Source organism: Lepisosteus platostomus, chromosome 5 (assembly GCF_059453375.1).
Source record: "Lepisosteus platostomus isolate fLepPlt1 chromosome 5, fLepPlt1.hap1, whole genome shotgun sequence".
In the NCBI taxonomy this organism is placed as follows: domain Eukaryota; kingdom Metazoa; phylum Chordata; class Actinopteri; order Semionotiformes; family Lepisosteidae; genus Lepisosteus; species Lepisosteus platostomus.
The window spans coordinates 12,238,768-12,247,032 of record NC_142615.1 but is presented as its reverse complement, the minus strand read 5'-3'; the positions used below and the strand labels follow the sequence as shown (position 1 = coordinate 12,247,032).

Sequence of the window (8,265 nt, the reverse complement as noted above, 5' to 3'; positions counted from 1 at the left end):
CTATGGTATCTCAGAATTGCGACCTAAAAACTCAGAATTTTGACTTTATATCTCACATTTGCGACTTCGAAATAGCCCATATTTCATTGTCTGTCCTTTTGTTATTGTAACGGATTCGGGTTCTAGGGCTTGTGCCCTCGCCGCTCCCACCCTACTTCGTGCCTCACTGTATTGGCTTGAATCCAGGCCTTGCTAGCTGAGCTAAAGAACATTTTAGATATAAAGTCGGAGTTCTGAGTTACCAAGTCGCAATTTTGAGTTACTTAGTCGGAATTCTGCGATACCATAGCGCGTTTTTTAACTCCCTGGCAGAAACGGGCTTTCATACATTTCAATTAGTCTGATCAGTGTAGGACAAGTTAATGTAGAACCATTGCTATGTCTGTCTCTTGTTCGTATATAAATGAATGTCTTTGACAACTTAATGTTAGTTTTTAATTTAGTTTTACGATGAAGGTCATGCGTTAACATATGCACGAGCATACGAAATGTCTCCCTCCTGATTCAGCTCATGCTCCATTGGAGAGAAGCGATGCCTCCTGCTTCTCGTACAACCATATCAGAACAGAAGCCCGTGTCACCCGGCTCTGATTCAAGAGCAACTCACATCTTTAGCCCCTTTTTTTATTCGTGATCCTAATTTTCTAAAGTTATGATCAATATTGAACTTTTTCTAAATAAAACGACAATAATCAAACATACAAAGTATTAGGAGTTGACAGGGTGCCCCTTTGGAATAGTCGTCAGAAAATGTGAGAAAAGGAAAGTTACCTAAGCTCTCACACACAGCATTAGAGATTGGAATCTGATTGTAAAAAAAAAAAAAACTACCTGTCTCCCCTTCATTTAACGGTGCTGTTGTTTTTATTTTACATGTTGTTAGCATTTTAATGAATTGTTAAAAGATTGATACACAAATCGCTAAATAAGAAAACGTAAAAACCCAACTGTAAGCAGTTGACCATTCATATTCCTGAATTTTAAATCCCTGTGTTTATCTGTGTCCAAGTGCCTGGTGCAGCTATTTTGAAAGCAGAGTCTATGATTTATTGCGGAAGCGCATTTTTGCCACCCAGGAAAAAAATCTTAATTAATAAATACCAAATTATCTCCTAATTACGAGATAGCAACGATGTCATTTGTGTGTATGAACAACCTGTTACATTTGCAATGGCAGTACCTACAGGCTATCGAAAGGTTTGCTGGCACTGTGGGTTTAGTTTTCCTGACAATGTGCATGCTGAGAAATGCGCACGGACTGACTTTCTTCTCGCATTGAAAATGTTACCGTTTGTACCTCATGTAAACAGTTCTAACCATTAGCACACTCATATATATCCTGAATCAAGAACGAATGTGACCTAGAATCCATTGTACCGCTTCAAACTGAAAGTCAGATATGTAGTCTCAAAACTACATAACTCAGGATTTTTTTCCCTTGATGGCAGCATTGGCTTCTGTTATTTAGATTCAACACTGAAGAGGTTGGTTTTGTGTTTTTAGCTATTGAACATAACTGGTAAGTTTAAGTCAGTTCTTGTAACTCTTTCCGCTCGAAAGCGCTGTATTAATACCGGCGCACCTGTCTCCACAGGAAAGTTATTGCTGTTCCAAAACCAATGTACTGCAGCTTGTGGCCACGTGTTCCTGCTGTCAGCATGTGATACCATGTTCTTCCACCGCTAGAAATATTACTGCTCTAGTACAGGAGTAAAAGAAGAAACAAATGCAAACACCGTTTAGAAAAAACACACACGTCTCAGGCCTTAACTATGACAAGGATGGGATTTGAACCTAGACGAGCAGAGCACAGTGGATTAGCAATCCAAAAAAAGACTCCTGTTTAATTTTCTTTTTGCTTGCTCGATTTGTAGTACGCACCTCAATCCTTACAACCGGCAAACAAAAGGGCTTCATGTGCCACAGCATTCTGCTGCAGGTACGGTTTGCACCGTGTATTGGGCGAACCCGAATGAAATATTTCAAATATGTGAAGAATTTCATGAAACCTGAAAAAAGAAGATCACAGCCAATGTCAACAATTCGGAGCCTGTAGGCAGCTTCAACAGAACAAAACGATCTGAAGCCGCAATTCTTTCATAGAGTGTCGTGACACTCTACGCTGTTGCTATTACTGCTATATCTGCTGCCTTTGCTTAAAACTACTCAGCGGGCAAGTTAGTTGCACAAGGAATAGCTACTTTGAGCCGTCCAAATTCCATTATGTGAATTTAAGCTTTTTTTTTTATTAATAACAGCATTAGTAATACAATGCGTGCTCAGAAACGTTACTTATTAGCTTATGAAGCAATAGTGTTTCGACAATTTGCGGTCTTCAAAAAGTAAACGCTGACGTTTTTATACTTCCTTGTGAGCAGATCACCTTTGATTTAGAAAAGGAAAACTTACTCCCCTGTTGCTTTCATTGCAATATCTGAATCGAGACCCAAGCGCTAAGAAAGCTGAAAAACGCAGAAGTCATAAACCCGATTTTAATTTAGATACACATTTTCTAATGCAGCCTTCATTACAAGACAGTCTATTTCTCGAAAGCGTGTTATGTAAAAAAGAGAAAAACGAAAATATATGGATGACAATATTAAAAACCTGAAGATTTTACTTTTGAGAAATTGTCATTTTATGTATCTAGACGCTTTTCAAGCGCTGCTTTTAGAACTTTGCTTTGCTTCCTGAATCATTTTCAGTGTTATAAACTGGGTGTGGAGATAACGATCAGTTTGTAGAGCAGTTGATAGGCTGGAGCTGTTCAGACTACTCTTGTTCTCAAACGCTTCCATCATTTTTCTTTCATGCTAGGACGCGAGTGTGTACATGTGTTTGGTTTTCGTTTCACTGATTCTCATTGAAGATTTGGGAATTAACGAAGAAAGAATCAGTAACCAGGAAGGCAGAAGCTTTGGTTCTCAACGATCTTGAAGACGCCCATGTAGAGCAGCGTGTGATGATTTGTACTACAAAAGACCAAGTGCTCAGTGACGTCTGCGTTTACCGTTGAAACTTTTCATCTCAGGTGCAAAAGCAGTTGTGTTAAACATAGCTGAGTGGCGCAGTAGAAGCGTACTGGGCCCATAACCCAAAGATTGATGGATCAAAGCCATCCTCTGCTATACATGTTTAATGCATGACTGATAAGCACACCATCAGTTTAATGATGTGCATTGAAACTCATTTCTTCTCTCGTGTGTGCAAACTTCACAGTTACGGTGCTCTTTAATCTTTACAAATACGCAGATGCCCAAATGTTTCTTTGGTTGTTCTGACATCCTTTATAGATTCCTCAAATCCTTCAAATGAACATCCATATCAGCACAGTTATGTTTATATCTTTTAAAATTAAAGTACATACAACAAAAATATCAATGTTCATTTGTACTGTGCTCATTTAATAATGATTGTCAAGTTCTCCAACAACTCTGTGTTATAATTTTAAAATATTTTTGCTAAGGATACAGAACGGGTGTATAAGGCATTCTAACTACAGCCAGCTGAAGATAAAATTCCACACGTGAAAATGGTTTCACGCACATTTCCTGCAAAGTTCAAGAGGGCTTTTAGCGGAGATTATGTTTACATCGAAACAATCCGAAGCGCGTCCCTGATCACCAGCCCTTTGTATAACAGCTGTACAAAGACACATGCATAAGGAAATGTTGTGCATAAGGAAATGTTGTGTTTAGCAGAAGTGAGTTAACATGATCCGTGACCTAATTTACCAGAACAAATACTCACCCAGCAAGGTCTGCTTTACTACAAGAGAGAAGTAGAGTGAAAGACGTGATCATTTCACGCCGTTGTGGAACAAAACGCTTTTTTCTTGGAATTCTAAATCAATTAGAAATTCAGAGCGACACATAAAGGCTTTGTCTGCTTAAAAGTGATGATTTTTAAAAACTGATAAAAATGTAGAAAACACGTTTCTCACGTAGAAATTTAAGATGGGGGTGGGGCTTTACTAGGAGCGGCGCTGAACTCACCATGGTGCAATTCATTTACGTGACGGGCTGGTGGTTTAATGGATAACGCGTCTGATTTCGGTTTATTAGATTGTCGATTCGACTTCTACCGGGGTTGTGTGATTTAAATCAGGCTCCTCAGAAATAGATGTCCGTTATGTAAATGAACCCCACCTGAAAGCAAACGTTGGGTCTGGGTTCCTTTCTTTCCTGCATGAAATAGCAAATCGTTACAAAAAAAAACACCAACTAATGTCCAATGGCGTTAGTCATTTAAGTAAACATGAATATACTGTAAGGTCTTGGTACATGGGAGTGGATTTCAACCACAATTAAAAAAGGGCAAATTATAATTACAGGCTTCAGACACTTTTTCAAACAAAAGAGACCAAACACTCCCTAACTTTCAGGTTTGCTTGAACCTGTAACAAGAAGGAGGTCTGAAACTTCCATTCTCTGATGTCACTGTCTCTAAAGCCGGGCGTGATGTTTCACGTATGGGCAGTGTGCCTTTTCTCTTGTCGTGTTCATGATGATTCGCTGCATAAGCTCCTGATTGGGTGTTTTGTACTGCGCTGTTACTTCGTTCAGATTACCTATGTGGTGTACAGATAAAACCCGACTGCGTGGTGTAATTTCCGGGTTCGGCACCAGCAGCGCCTGCAAACTCCTCAGCTGACCTCGACGTGATTTGAACACACAACCTTCTGATCTGGAATCAGACGCGCTACCATTGCGCCACGAGGTCACTCGCCACAAGTGCTTTTAATTCCCCCAAAGAGAACAATCAGCATCCCTGAAAAAGATTTTTTTTCATTCTCTCCTGTGAGGAACGCCGCTCTTCCAACGAGAGACTCTCCTTCCCAGACCACAGAATATTCTTTCCGCCCGGCTCTCTCACAGAGAGCAGACACACCGTCTCCACTGATGTGTTTACTACATCTATAGATCTGACCCCCTACAGCCCCGATATTCCTGGACAGGATATTTACCACCAGCCTCGTGAACGTCTCATCTTGACCTCTCCCAGGAGGAGCACAATTAACACAGAATCCTCTCTCCATTTAGCAAATAACAAAAAACACTGTTTACCTGTCAAGACAGAAAACCAGGCTGCTGCAGGTGAGGCTTAAACTCACAACCTCGGCATGAGTCCACTGAATATGTCATTTTACATGGCCTGAACCAGGAAAGAGATTGGAAGTCAAGAAGTTATGGGTTTTTTTTAATACTTGCCTACTCTTTTAATTTTTCGGTCAAATCTTTTATTTGGGAGTACTTTCAATGGATGTTTGTCCCGATGCATGATTCTGGGCCATGGTGCATCTTGAATAATGTTCTTATAGGCTTCAGTTTGGAAAAGTGCGCTCTTCAGAAGCCACCGAAACCGCTAATGGTTACATAACACTTAATGCAAAAGCAACGTTCGGGTTTGAAAAAGAATATTACTTGCTATGAATACAAACACTGTTACAGCAGGCGTGTTAGGGCTATTTTAGCTTAGATCATCAATTCATCTTACATTTCATCTCCATCTATATCAACAGCGTCATCGCTACTGAGCGCTAAAGGCAGGTCCTGGCAATACAATCTTCTTTAGAAAACATTTTTAAAACTATTTCCACTACCATACATAAAGTACAAGATTCCGATTGCACGCAACTAATAAATTATCTTTTCCAAAGACGTTGTAGCTAGATGCAAATTACAATCGAAAATATCAGTATCAGCTTTAATATTTTCTTTTGGATCCACAGGACGATCACCATGAGCCATCAAAGAGCCTGTAGTGGCAAGAAGTTTAAAAGCACACAAGTGATCTGTCTTTGGTCAAAGGAATTGCTGGAGCAGTAGGACACAGAGCAATATCTAGCAGCTGTAGACGATGTTCGGGGAAGAGATAATTCTGTTTTCAGCACAGGGAGTGAGAATGAGCTCAGTCCGGCTCCCAGCAGAATCCATTCTGGTTTGGTTACTATCAGACTGTGCGTCTGAGGCTCTTTGGATCGCAACGTGAAAAAAAAAAGAACAAAAAACATTTGCTCACATCTTGTGATTTCCACGAGAGGAAGAGAAGATATCACTTTAAAAAAAATCAGAACTGAAGATTTGGATCCGGGACCTCATACTTGTCAAATGATTAAAATAATAATTATGAAAATATCAGGTTGTGTTTCTGCAAAATATCGTGCACAGTATGCCATTTATTTCTAAAAATACAGTAGATTGTACTTAATAAAAATGTACAATTCACCGCTGGTATAAACAGATGTGTGCTGTGTTTGCCTTTGTAAGCATTTGTTTAAAAAATAAGTTCACAATACGATAAAAAACACAGAAAGCACAAACGTAATAATATAATGATACAAAATCAATACCAAATCATAAAGCCAATTAAGTACCTATCCTTTGAAAACAGTGACATTTGTATCTACTTTTGAATTACAAATCAGACAGCGTAGTCCCTTAATTCAAAGATAAGATATTTGCCAAAACAAGACAACCAGATGTTAGCTGAATTCGGAACAAGAGCCTCTGCTTCATCGTTTATTGAGCTTTTGATCAACGTCTGAGTGAAAAAGATTCGCTATTTTAACTATTTAATTAAAGTTCACAAAAGCACCTTTCTTCGAGATGTAGTCGAAACAGCGACTTAAGGATTCCTAACTGTTTCTAATACAGTCAGCCACGCTACCAACTGAGCTATCGAAGAGATTTAAAGTGCTCCTCTCTGGCACATATTGCCCAATGTAGTGAAATATTCCGGGTACTTAAATTCCAGTTCGACATCAAGTTTCCAACTCGTTTCCTTAGTCTTGTTTACCTTGAATTTAAGCCACAAACCAGGATTCTACTGTATAATCTTCCGGGGATGTTACAAAATGTTTGATGGGGCATCAATCATTACAGGCGGAAATTCACTCCTTTTTTTTTCTCGAGGCATCATATTAAACATTTCATTTGGATCGAGAAGAGGATCACCATGAGAGACAGAACAAACTGTTTGATTCCGTCTTTATTGGGAGCTGTATCACAGCTAATGCATGTAAAGCCTTCAGTATGCGATAGTGAGAGCTCAGTTATGCCAGGGAGTGGGAGTGAAGAGAACTGAACTGAAATTTAGTAAATTCATATTTGAATAGAGTGTAAATCATCAAAGTGTTCTGTCACTTAAAACTTATTACAACACTACCAGGAGTGGGGATTGAACCCACGTGGACATTTGTCCATTGGATCTTAAGTCCAACGCCTTAACCACTCGGCCATCCTGGTCTACAGCAATATGCTTTTCAGTTGTTTAACATTTAAATATGATTCAACAATTAAAAAAAATTAAACCACGAAACCTCTTAGAGTTGCGAGAATACTTCCTTTGTGTATAAAATACATTGTGAATGCTTTCTCAGCCTTTACTTTTTCGTTTTTATGACATTTTTTTGACCGAGCACGAATATTCTTTTGTCCATATCTTCACAATGGAAGCACAGAACGCCGTCAAACCAAATGCATTTTAAAGACCAAGACTTGTGGATATTTCCACAGCCTCTACATCAAACTATCAGTGGGCTAATTATCTTTTTTTAAACCTCTGGTTTTTCATCGATGCGTAATTACGCACTTACTGGAACCCGGAGGACCACTGTGTACAGACGTTCACAACGTGAGAAATACTGTTCAATACAGCTTTGTGCAAATAACCCGTATATGACCATAGGAAGCAGAACAGCGCAGTCTCCAATTACCCAGACTGTAAGCACAGGAATAAAGCTTTGTTTGATTTCTGAAACCCTTCCTTTACGCCCTGTTTTCATTCAGGTAAGGGTCAACTATATTGACAATACTACTGACAGCAGGAAGATTAAAATATTCTTTACTCAGCAGCTCATTAAAAACAGCTCCCATGATGTTCAAACCGATTTTTTACACAGCACACTGACACAGCTTTGCGTTCTGAATCTCTTTTTCTCATGCTTTTATTTAATATGGCACAATGCACTGGGATAGGGGTATTCTGTTCACAAACCAATAGCATTTAAATCACAGCACCCACAATGCTGCAAGTAAGTGTTTTGCACACTAAGCAGGTCTTCTGACTTTTCCCAGCTTTGTTTTGGGTTGTGGAACCTTTATTTTTTATGAATTTCTGAAGATAACACTACAGGTATACACTGGGATAGGTGGGTCTTTTTCATGGCTCAATAGTAATTCAAATACAACAGCCACACTGCTGAAACCATATGTTTTACACACCAGACAGGGCCCCTAACCTCATACAACCTTGCTGTGGCTG

General features: G+C 39.3%; 2 non-coding genes across 2 annotated transcripts; both read right to left on the bottom strand.

The window, feature by feature from the left end:
• Window positions 1-4,650: 4,650 nt before the first annotated feature.
• On the bottom strand, window positions 4,651-4,722 carry trnaw-cca (transfer RNA tryptophan (anticodon CCA)). The gene has a single exon. It is a non-coding gene; the product is annotated as a tRNA-Trp (tRNA).
• A 2,442-nt stretch (window positions 4,723-7,164) lies between these two features.
• On the bottom strand, window positions 7,165-7,247 carry trnal-uaa (transfer RNA leucine (anticodon UAA)). Its single transcript has one exon. It is a non-coding gene; the product is annotated as a tRNA-Leu (tRNA).
• Between the last annotated feature and the right edge of the window lie 1,018 nt (window positions 7,248-8,265).